The sequence below is a fragment of the Rhinolophus sinicus genome, chromosome 1 (assembly GCF_057876585.1).
Source record: "Rhinolophus sinicus isolate RSI-liver-muscle chromosome 1, RSI-T2T, whole genome shotgun sequence".
In the NCBI taxonomy this organism is placed as follows: domain Eukaryota; kingdom Metazoa; phylum Chordata; class Mammalia; order Chiroptera; family Rhinolophidae; genus Rhinolophus; species Rhinolophus sinicus.
The window spans coordinates 170,503,299-170,516,368 of NC_142501.1; the positions used below are offsets into that span (position 1 = coordinate 170,503,299).

The following is a 13,070-nucleotide window of genomic DNA, read 5'->3' on the forward strand; positions in this document are numbered from 1 at the left end:
TCTTTTCTTCCCATATCTGTTCATATAAAAATACATAGATCGTGGAAAGAAAGATTTTAGAAAAACACTTTAATTATACAAGTATCATTTTGACATATTAATTTCCTTTAACATCTCACTGCTGTCTAAAAAATAGGTTTTTAATGTATTTACTTAAGCATTTTGATAACTACCTGTAATCTGATTTGTCAGATATCAGAAAATCCTGTAAAACTACTGTACTCAAATCAAGAAGTACTGAAATCAGCCTAAACAGATATGTGAAATAGAATATCTAGAAATAGATCCACATGTAAATGAGGATTCAGTATATGACAAGAGAGGCATTTCAATTTGGTGGCAAAAGGATGGCATGCTTAATATAGGGAGCTGGAAAACTTCATTTATCTGAAAGAAAACTTGATCTTTATCTTACACCAACTCCAAAAATAAACCCTAGATGGATTAAAGGTTAAAATGTTAAATTAATTAATTAATTAAATACCCTGTAAGAGAATCTAGGAACCATAAATATAATCTAGGGACAGGGAAGGTAGGTGTCCTTTGGCAAGGCAGAAAATACAGAAACCATAAGAAAAATATAAACATAAGTGTCTAAATAAAATTCAAAACTTTTGCATGGCAAAAGACACCATAAGAAATACAATAGCCTTGCAAAAAAAATGTTTGTATTGCTAGAGGACAGGCCAAAAATATCTTTAATACAGCAGAAGCTCTTAAAAATTTACACCGAGATAAAACAACTCATTGGAAAAATGGATGAAGAATACGAAAATGCAATTTGCAAGATAGGAAATCCAACAGCCAACAAGCTAATGAAAAGATGATCAAATTCATTTGTCGTCAAAGAAACACAAATAAAGTAACAATTAGATTTTACTTTCCACTAATTGTACTTGCAAAAACTTAAAATAAAAAAGTCATAACACTGTAGCCTGCGGAGACCTAGCTAAAGAAAGCATTTTTATTAATTGCAGGTGTAAAAATGTATTGTTACAGCTTTCTTAGAGAAGCAGTTTAATTTTTAAAACTAAAAACACACATGTCCTTGACCTGATGATCCCAACTCTATCAATAGAAACCAAGTACCAACATATATAGATATAGGTCCAAGTATGTTTCTTGAAGTATTATTTGTAGAGGCAAAAAACTGGAAACAAACTGATCTCCATGAATAAAGGGAATGGTAGAAAAAAAATTATGTCACTCCTCTACTGTAGAACATTATGTAACCATTAAAAGAAACTATTAATTAGGCTGTAGGTTTTCACTTGGGAGAGATTACTCCAAAGTATGGCCCAGTAAGAAAAACAAGGTACAGAGAAGAATATATATGTTTTCCTTTTTGTAAAACAATGACATAAAATACAACACATATGTATGCAATATGTGTGTGTGTGTGTACACAGATATGTTTGTGTATGATTACACAAATTCTAAAAATATGTAGAAGACATATTAGGTGTTAAATGGGGGGAGTGTGATGAGTTGGAGATAGGAAAAGAGAGATGGAGGTACACAAAAAGCGTGAAAATACAAAAATTTAAAAAGTATATGTAAAAATTTATGTGTGTGTGTTTATGTATAAACATTTTTTTTTTTTTACAAAGGATAATCAGATACTAAGCTATATGAGTAAAGCAGTGGCTCAGAAATAAGTGGATGACTGTGTTTTACTATTACCTCTATTCCTCATAGACTCTGTGACCCCAGGCTAATCACTTACTGTTTCTGGACCCCTAATCAACTCATTGGCAAAATGAATTATGTGATTTCAAGGGACTCCTCTGGCTCAAAATTCAAGGATACTATTTTATTTATTTATTTATTTTGCATGCGATAGATAATAAACCAAATAGCACAACATTAACTCAGGCTATAAAGGATCAAAATAAGACAAAGGCAGATCTGGTTGGGCCCAGATTTTGAAAACACATATTTTTATCTTTTGACTCAATGTTATTTGGCTGAGCCATCATATGAAATCTAACAATAAATCCAACTTATCTCCTTCGCCAATCCAGCTCTTCCTTCTAACTTTATAATTCATATTAATGGGTTGACTATTTTCTCCTTCTTGGTTTTGACTGCTTTCTGCTCATTCAGACCATTTCCCTGGTTTATATTCCATTTCTTCCTTACTGGAGTTTTCTGTTGCACTCACTGGCTGTGCCCCAAGCCCATTCTTCCCTTTTCCCTCTTCTGCATCTGTCTTTATTATTCCTTTCCTCCCACTCTCTGTCCTCCTCATTCTGAAAAAGCCTATCTATTCTTTGAGGCTCCACTTAAACTCCATTTCCTTTCTGAAGGCCTCTAAAGCCTTCAGGTCATAAAATCTGTCTCTCTTTTAAAAATCCTACAGCTATGGTCATCTGTGTCCTTTGTATTGTGCTTTTTATGCACTGTTTTTGTGCTGTTGTTACTTGTATAAATGCCTCATTTCTCCAAAAGTACTTCAAGCTCCTGAAAGGAAGCGGACAAGCTTATTGATTCTTTTCTGCTCAGTCCACAGGACACAGTGCAGGATCTTGTGTATAAAAAGGTACTAATTGATCCTGTTTTCCTCCAAAATGACCATCTACCAAACTTCAGAATAATAGGAAACTTAAACCTATGGTATCAAATACAAACGAAAACACAATGAAAAAGAGTGCTGTTTTTGGAAGTAAGAAAACGGCTGCATCTTATTTATTAAACTTTATAATCCAGGTTAAGACAATTAAAAAATAAGCACATGGATACATGGTACAAAAAGTTGGAAGTTCTCATAAAGCCAGCAATACAGAATGTCTCCTATGTCATATGCCTAGAGCCGAGAAACCTGGTTTGCCAAGACGACGGCAAACTGTGAACAGCTCAAAGTTCAGCAACTGAAAGTTGGAAGTTAGAAAAAGATGAGGGACTTCGTAAACTCTCAGAAGTCACGGTGTTTACTTCCATTCCCCACAGATAGCTGTTTGTACTAGTTTAACTTTGAAAGGGTATTTTCCTTTGTTGGCTTTGTGAATAGAGGTTAAATTATCTATCAGTTGAAGAATCAAGAAGAAAAGCCCAGATTGCTTGGCTAACATCTGTAATTAGACATCTCTTGATTTATGAGTAGATAGGCAGTTAAAACTACTCTCAAACATATATGCTAATGTAATTGTCACAGCATCTCCTTTCGCCCAGGAAAGACTGCCTATGTTCTGAAACAACCTCCCCCCACCCACAACACCCTACCTCACCCCTACCCTCACCAACCAAAAGGCCAACATCTTTAGTCTCCAACAGGTTAGACACATAGGACATTCAAAAAGTGTAATTACTCGATGGTTTAGAGTGAGGACAATATATCATTAAAATCAACCAGGGTCAAAAATAAAAAAAAAGCAACCAGAGTGCAGTATGGTAAGATTTAACCTCTGAAAATGAGGTTGCAACAGACTGAATGAATTCCTTATGCAGGGGTGTGTGTGTGTGTGTGTGTGTGTGTGTGTGTGTGTTGTGTGTGTCTCCTTTATGGTTTTCCCATCCCTCCTCTTCCTTGCTTTTTCCCCCACCCCCTTACCTTCCTGTTCTTTCTTTGTCTTTTGAATTGAAGAGATCTTTCATAAAAACCCAGATTTCTCTTTTGCTTCTCTTTAAAACCATGGAAGGTATACATTTCCAGGAAGCAACACTAGATGGCAATGATAAGGGCGGGTCCCCTTGATGACATGGACTCTCTAGTGGCCCATTCCTTATCCGCCCTGCTTCACTCATTTATATTACTTAGCTGGGCTCCTGTGGGCAGCTGAGTTTGACAACTTTGCTCCAAAAGCACTGACAGAGTAAACTTCACAACCTAATTCAGCAGTTTAGTATTGCATTTAAGAACATGGAAACTGGCGCCAGAATATCAGTTCCACTCCCTAGTTCTAGGTCTATGTACTGGGCAAATAACCTCTCAGAGCCCCCGTTTAATCTATAAGTTGAGAATAATAATAATAGTACGGTCTTATTAGGATGTTGTAAGGAACAGATTTAGCATTTAGAATAAACAGCGTCTTGGCATATATTAAGCACCTTATAAGTGTTAGTCCCTTTAAAAATAATATATAAGCTTTGATCTGTGTTAAGGAAAAAATTATTCTGACACTTGTTAAAATGGTAAGACAGACTATACTCAGGACTATTGCAATAGGTATCAAGACTATTGCAGGAGGTGAATATGTTTAGTATAATATTTCATTTTATGGCAGACTATATTTTACTTAACTAATCTTCCACTTTGGCATTTAGATTATTTTTAAATGTTCACAACTTTATATTCTCAGAATTCAATTATTGTACTAAGGCACATTTATTTCTTTTGGGTGAGAAATTTATCAGATATTTAAATTGTTTTGAAGAGTATATCAAAGAGATATATGCACTCCCAGGTTCACTGCAGCATTATTTACAATAGCCAAGATATAGAAACAACCTAAGTGCCCATCAATGGATGAATGGATAAAGAAGATGTGTTAATAATATACAATGGAATGTTATTCAGCCGAGAGAAGGAAATCCTGCCATTTACCATGATATGGATGGACCTTGAGGACATTATGCTAAGTGAGATAAGTCAGACAGAGAAAGACAAATACTGCATGGTATCACTTATGCGTGGAATCTAAAGAAAGCTGAACTCATAAAAATAGAAAGTAAAATGGTAGTCACCAGGGGATGGCGGGGTGGAGGGAATAGGGCAGATGATGTTTAAGGGTGCAAATTTGCACCAAATAGAAAATAAGTCCTAGCGATCTAATGCACAATATAGTAAATATAGACAATAATATTGTATTATAACCATCAAATATGCTAAGAGACTAGAACTTAATTATTCCAACCACTGAAAAGAAATGATAATTATGTGGCCTTATAGAGGTGCTAATTATCACTACAATGGAAATCATATTATAATATATATGTATCAAATTCATGTTATATGCCTTAAATTTATACAATGCTATATGTCAAATCTATTTCAATAAAGAAAGATTGAAAGAAAAAAAAAGACTTTCATAGGAGGGGAGAAAGATCAGGCCCAACTCCAAATGCAACAAGAATAAGTGGGGATTTACAACCAAGAAGCAGGTTCAGGAGGTGGGCAAGGGGTCAGTGGATAGAAAATTACTAAGAGGAAACATTGAGGGGAGGGGCATTCTTGCTAAACTACTTAATGGGATTCTTGCTGACAGGGCCCAGCTGATAAGCTGTCACCTGGGGGATTATGGGGGATAAGGAATTTGACTGGATATTGAGGATGACCAGATATCAAAGGTGGCAGGAGTCTCTCTAAACTGGCCCAGCAGGATTCTTGCTAAAACTGGACTTTGCAAGGACAGACATGGGAGCCCAAGATTGCAGCCTAGTGCAGAAGAGGGCTTAGAGGAACCTGACTAAAGTCTGGTCAAAGAGGGTGCCTTTGTCATTGGCACTGGCAAATATGGATTTTCTTATAAGACTGTCGCATTATGGATTCTTTCTGAATTGGTCATGAATCACACAGAAGCTAACGGTATCTTGAAGACTAAATGAATTTGTCTTTATGGAAACTGACCTCTTAATAGCAAGTCCCTTTGGCGCTCCTGCTCTTAAAATTCTGAGCAGATTTAAAGCCTTGTTCCGGCAATGCAGCAAGTCTGTAAACAACATCCACCTTTCACAGGGAAGGAAACTGAGGCCCAAAGGTCAAGTAACCTACTCAAGACTGAACGAACACCTTTAATTGCCAGTGAATTGAGTTCTAATGAATGCTAATGTCTAGCCTCTTCTGTACTTCTTCCTTCTTATCCGTAACTCTGGAAAAAATAATAAAATTTAAAACTGTACATACACATATCTCTAGAGGAGAGGGAGCCTTCTTTTTGTAAGGGGTTTGCAACTCAGGTACAGCCTGGATGGCATGAACATAAGCTATAATGACATTCCTAACTGGTCACTTTATGAAAAGCCCGGCTTGTTGAAAGCCGAAACTACCACTGCTCATTCTGAAAATAGTGGGTTCCACTACTACGCCACGCTGCCTATTTTCATAACAGACACCCACACTTAATAACACGGGCAGCAGGGATTCTCATCCCTTTGTGACTTGCTCCAAAGCTGCTCTGGTGGGAAGAGCATTAGCAGAAGGAATGGAGAGCGGCTTGGCAGTCCTGGAGCAGCAGGATGCTGATACACCGCAGGCCATGGTAGTAATCCGGTGGACAGCAGTTACCTTTGTTCACTTCAGAACTGCTGCTTTGCTAGAACAAGGGCATTAGGATGTCACTGCATCTCTTTAGTAACATTACACAAGTGTTACAGGGACCTCGGGTGAGTACCCCTCTCTCCAGCCATCCGACAGCAGCTTTTAGCCTTCAGATGATGGTGCAAAGACACTTAGAGAACAGTGAGGCAAGAGGTAAGAGACTATTAGTCCTCAAGAAAGGATAAGGAAAAAAAATATCATCTGCATCCTATTCCATTTTATTTTATTTGCTCCTTTTAATTGGCAACCTTTGCCTAGATCATTTGCATTCTGAATTTGCAGATCCTGCCAGTGCAGTTTCAAGGAGAGGTGATTCAATCCCAGGAAACACCCACAGGCTAGGAAAAGCGTTTTTTTTCTTAAAAAAAAAAAAAAAAATCATACCCTCATACTAACAGCTGTCTCAAATGCACTTTTCAAAAATATTAACTGCAAATAGGCTCTTCCTTTTGAACTGTGTCTAAAGGATATCAGCATGGTTGAGGAGAAGAGGCTGCTCTGCTTAGTGCCACTAACAGTGTCCTGTGGACTTTCAATTATAATGGTCACTTTAATAAAGGCTCATGAGAAATGAGCTGCATCCCTTCTCCCTATCCAGTTCTTCTTTTGTTCAACACTGTTCTAAAAAAAAAAAAAAAAAATGAATGAATTCCTTGTTATCTCATTGAATTCTATTGTGAGCAGGACTGGACAAAAACCAAAAAGTAAAAAAGGTTTTTAAGAAGCACGAAGTCCCCCAATATATCCTCCCTCTTTTGTCAAATGCAATTTGAACAGACGGCCTTCTAAATTCACCACAGATTGGAATTGTACGGTACACCAAGCACTTACTTATTGCTTTCTATATTCCAGACACTGTTCTCTATGTGAATTTATTTAATCCTCAGAATAACTCTATGAGGATGGACCTATGAGTTCCACTTTGCAGGTCTGGAAGCCGAAGCGAGGTCACACAAGCACTAAGTAGTAGAGACTAAATTCACATCCAGAATTTCTGGCTTCAGAATCCACGTTGTTAACCAGTTTTACACAGAGGAGAGTGTGGAGGCAAGCTGAATGACTGGGCAAGAAGCATCATCAGACAATAAGGGAAACAACAGAAAACTCAGAAAACATAGTCTTGAAACCATCTTACTAGTTCAAGCCAGTAGAAGTAATCTAGGCAGAAGTTCCTGCTTTTTCATAGTGATTAATCCAATTTGGACATCTGAGGTGCCACAGATTTTCCTGAGAAGCTGATGAAAACTATGAACCTTCTCTCTAGAAACACACACATGCCCACACATGTATGTGTTTGCAGTTAATTTTAGGGGGTTCATGCCTGGAAACCTTTCCAAGACTACATTAATACCCTTTTGTCTAAGGAATGTTGTCATAGACCTTAAGTGAAATAAGTTGGCTTTTGGAAGATAACAGATACAAAATCATGACTTACTATTATTTTGGCATCATTTACCTAAGAAGGCAGGACCTATGCAATATATTTTATAGAGTCCATCTTAAATGGCCAGCAGTTAAGTTTATGTTCTTGTACACCCACCTAAAGACTATCACTTAGAGAAGAAACTTTTAGCTAACTCTAAGATTAACACAATAATGAGCTCTATTTTCTTTTCTTTTTTTTTTAGATCATATGGGAGATGAGGACTTATGAATTCTTTCTCAGCAAATTCAAGACTCAGGTTTTAATAACCTTGTAAAATTAACCCCTCAATATTGAGCTCCATTTTCCTGCCTGTAGAGATAATTCATAGCTAAACATCAAAGTTGCTGTTTAAAAGTTCCTAAAATAAGTTTTTTTTTTTTTTATATTTGAATTCTTTTAGAAAAGAATAAATTTATATATACCATGTTTCCCCAAAACTAAGACCTAGCCGGACAATCAGCTCTAATGCGTCTTCTGGAACAGCAATTAATATAAGACACAGTCTTATTTTAATACAATATAAGACCAGGTATAATATAATATAATATAATATAATATAATATAATATAATATAATATAATGCAATATAATATAATATAATATAATATAATATAATATAATATAATATAATATAATATAATACCAGGTCTTATATTAATTTTTGGTTCAAAAGATGCATTAGAGCTGATTGTCCGGCTAGGTCTTATTTTCGGGGAAACACGGTGTATATATATAAAATATATCATTATAGTATATAAGTTTTCTAATTAGCTGGTTCTTACCATTTATTTTGTTTGCCTGACAGATCTGAATGTTTTCCTGACAGATCTGAATGTTTTCCTTCTTTTGCAGCTCAGCTTTGAAGGACTTCAACTGCAAGCTTATTCTAACTGCAAAGAGAATGCACCAGGATCTCAGGGCTAAATGGTGGTTAAACAACAAGCCATTAGAAATAAACTAAGCAGTTCTGCATTTGCATTTTAAAATACTGTGTTAGATACGATCAAAGCTGCCCTGCATCCCAATTTTCTGCAGGATATATTTAGTGCCACTCCGAAATCTTGTCCTTGCTTCCTTCTTCCCTGACCTTGCTGATCTGCTGTCATTTTCCCCTGGCTGCCACACTTCCACCACACCATGGGGTTCTCATTAAAACCAGGCCTCCACTCTCCCTGCTTTCCTTCTGGCAAAGTCAGTTCCTACGTGCAGAAGTGGGCACCTATGCGGTGACCCCTGCTCCCTGGCCTCAGGCTCAAAGCTTGTTAGTGATTTCTGCTTTTAGGTCACGTAAGACAGCACACTTGGGTCCTTAAGTAGGTTGAATGATGGCAAAGTGTCTGGGGGCAGTACGCGCGGTGATGGAAATAGTTGTGAAGAGGGAGCTGGTCAGTTGGGGCTCTTCTGCTTATAGACAACCCAGGGAAACCGGGAGAAGGGAGAAGGCAATGTTAGGAAGCAGAAAGATTCCTCAGGGCCGCAGAATGGACCCTGTCTGATGCTGCCCTTTCGGTCTTTGTAAGGAGGACCTGGTGTCTGAGAGAAACTGGGGTGCTCTGCTCTTGGGAAGGAATAGTTTCTTTGGTTAGGTTTGGATCTTTGAGTTTGGTCTATGAGTTGTGATTAAAATGAAAAAAGAAAGAATCAAGCAACCCGTCACTCTTTTGCTTTATAGTCTCTAAAACCCTAAGTTAGGCATCATAAAGTACTTAAAAGTTTTGACTTTTGCCCTTAAAGAGAGTTAAATCCACTTGAGGAGACAAGACAAATCCAATCAGAGGCTATAAGTAAGCAAGATAGTATATAATACGTGACTGATGCTGTGTAATAAGCTACAATTTGTAGAAGTTCAAATCTGGGGTGAAAGGCTGATATTTCTTATTCAAATGACATCTCCAGGTCAATTCTTCTATAGGCTAGAAAAAAACTGCCTGCATACGTCTAAAGAAAAATGGACATTTGAGATTAAGTGAAAAGTGAAGCAAGTAGAATAAAAAGAATGGTCTTTTATTAAAAATTTAAAAATTCCTTAAATCACACTGAGATAATTAGCTAGTATTGTTACTATCCATTCATCCATTTAATAATTGGGTGCCTTCTTTGTGCCAGATATTCAGAACACAAATATAAATAAGGTACATCCATGTTTTTGAGGAGCTCACAGTTCCTGCAAATGACTAATTTCAATACAATATAAATGTAAAAGAAACAAAAACCAAAAAACAAATGTACTATGGAAGCACAGAGGACCCATTATTTGATTCGGCATAGACATTAAGTTAGAGAGAGCTGAGAATCTTAAGCTTTGTAAGATCTTATTTAATATAATTGAGAGGAGGCAGACATTTATCTAGGACCGATTTTCTCACCTCCACAATACTGATATTTTGGACATGATAATTCTTTGAGGAGAGAAAAAGAGGGGTGAACTGTCCTTTGCATCATCCATGGCCTTTTCCTATTAGATGCCCACAGCACCTCCACACCCCAGTTGTGACAATGAAAAATGTCTCCAAACATTGCCAGATGTCTGCTGGGAAGTAAAACTGTCCTCAGTTGTGAAACACTGATCTAGGAGATGAGTGTATTTACCTTTGCTGGAAAGAAGCATCCTTAGAATGAATACCTGTGAGTTGATGTAAGACAGTTTGAATTTACTCCACCTAAATAGGAATTAATGACAGTTTCCTGCTGTCAAGTCAAAAATCGTGCTCTTAATACTCTATCTGTGAGGATGCAAATATAAGTACAACTTATATAGAGAACAATTTGGCAATATTTGTCTAAGATACAAGGCCACATATACTTTGACTCAGCAATTCCACTTTAGGTCCCAATTTTATAAGTAAAATAAATATATGTGCTAATTGATATACGTACAAGGTTATTCATTGCATAAAATAACAAAAGATTAGAAGCAATCTAACTGTCTATTAACAGGGAGATATTTAGTTACAAAAATTATGGTACTACTTTCATGTAATGGTATACTAAGCAACCATATTTATTAATGAGAAAACTATGTATTGATATGAAACAATCTCCAAAATATATTAACTATAACAACAAAAACTAAAACAAAGCAAAAACACAATGCGAATGAAAAACCAAAGATACAAAACAGTATGTTTAACACGCTACCATTAAAACGGCAAGGAAAAAAAAAGAAATTGCTATCAGAGGAGGGGAACTAGGTGCATGGGGGATAGGATGCATGGAAGACTTTTCACTCTATATCCTTTTGTATTTTTAAAATTTTAAACTATATGAATGTATTGCCTATTCAAAAATAATAAAAAATTTAAAAGCTGGTAGTCTTCACCTAGGTAAAACTGAACACGTATGCACCCTGAAGCTTTTCTATCAGTAATGATGGATTTATACTGGTCTCTCCTTCCACACTCTTTTCATCTGTTCTTTGCTATGCAGGGAGGTCAGCCCAGCCATTCAACTAGTAAAAGGAAACCATAATTTCCTTATCCATCTAGGTTATCTACACTCTCCAAGCTAGGCAATGCAATTATTTTTCAAAGTCAACAACTGAGAAATCCTTTTTAAAGTGATGTCTGTTGAGCCACAAAATGAAGTTTACTTAAGTTTCTTTTCCCAGACTCTCTGACTCCTGTTTATCAGTTTATTTCTTCCCCACCCCCCTTTTCTATTCTTGGTAACATAGCAGTTGGTCCTCAAATCATACATCCCTCAAACAAAATATCTAAGGGAAAGTCAAACTCTATGAAATTGGGTCAAAACATCAATGAAAATGATTGAGAAAAATTTATTTATTTTGTCTATATTTCAAGAATTGACTAAATGTTAAGATATACAGTTTAGACAACTTGTTTTAATTCCCAGTTATCAACTCCACCTTTTCTGGCACTGCCAGGTTTAACCAAATTTATCAAATCTCACAACAGTGCAATATCATACTACCTGGTCTTGTTTCATCAATTCCGAAAACTTACCCTTCACTCACTATTGTTATCTTTCTAAAACATAAAAATATATCACATCTCTGTGCAAGACTATTTTAATGGTTCCCTATTACCTATAGAATAAGATACATTTTCCTTAGCACAGTTTAAAAAATACCCTTCATTATCTGATTCGTTTCTCTATCAAGACTAGTATCCTCTTGTTATCATTTGTCAGACCTTGTATGTTACTTTTCTTACAACAAGCTTCAAAGAAGAATTAGTGTTGTTTTACAGATGAGAAAACTGAGGCTCAGAGAAATCCAGCTTGCCAAAGATGCACATTTAGTAAGTAGCAGAGTTGAACTTCAGAACTAGGTGAGTCTGATTCCCAAACTCTACTGCCTCCAAGAGGACAAAATGGTGGGAAAAAGGAATTCATGAAGTAGGGGGATGAAGGAAAAGATAGCAAGCGGGTAAATTTGAAAAGCATTTTGAAAACATAATTCCTCCCTTAAGACCTTTTCTGATAACACTAACCAAAAGTAACTGACCCATCTCTCTCGACCCATCTCTCATCTGTAGCCGTTTGTTTTCAGGGCACTTCTCACATTTTGCCTCATCCTTTGTTCTCTAGGCAGAGGGCAAAGCTAGTGCAAAGGCAGGATCTTGAGGGGAAGAGTGAAGAGTTCAGCCTGGCAGCTGGATCTGAGCATGAGGGCAGGGTAGAGAAATAAGGTAGAGGGATGGGTCACACAGGGCTTCTTTAGGTCTTGGCTTATGTGTCACTTTTTCAGTGAGGTCGCTTTCGACAAGGCTACGGTTACATTGCAAGTCCTCTGACTTCCACTCTTTTACATATCTGAAGTCCTACTGTGCTTATTTATTTTTTTCCCATAGTACTAATCACCCTTTAAAATACCCAAACATTTGCCCACTTATTGTGATGATTGTATATTGACTGTCTTCCTCTGCCGAGATGAAGGCTCTGAGATGGCAACAATTTTGTCCACAGGCCAATTAAACAGGACATTTACGAAAAGAAGCAGATTTCAAGTGTCTCTGACTAGGAGGGAAGAATCCATAGGTAGGGAGATCAATTACAATGCTATTGCCACATAAGAGGTAGGGAGGAATCCATCAGTGTTGTTAGTAAAAAGGATATAAAGAGAAATGGGATATGAAAACCATGGCAGAGGTGGCATTCTCCGTATTTAATGACTGGTGGCAGGTAGGAAGGAATGCTAGGGAAGGAATCAAGGATGATTCCAAGAACTCAAATCAGAATGATTCGCAGAATGTTGGGGGAGGTTGCCAAGATGATTCAAGAACGGGGAACACAGCTGGACTGGAAGATTTCTACTGGGTGGCTGTGCCATGGGTGGGTGAACAGCATGGATGGCGGAGGTTTAGCTACTCTTACCACTGCTATCTCTGTCCATGCCTCCTCACTCACTCCAAATAAACAGATGATCAA

The 13,070-nt window shown here is 37.0% G+C and overlaps 1 protein-coding gene across 2 annotated transcripts in view; it reads right to left on the reverse strand.

Moving 5' to 3' along the window:
* The window catches only part of GPRIN3 (GPRIN family member 3), a 66,052-nt gene that overhangs the window by 11,043 nt on the left and 41,939 nt on the right, over positions 1–13,070 (reverse strand). The window lies entirely within an intron of this gene.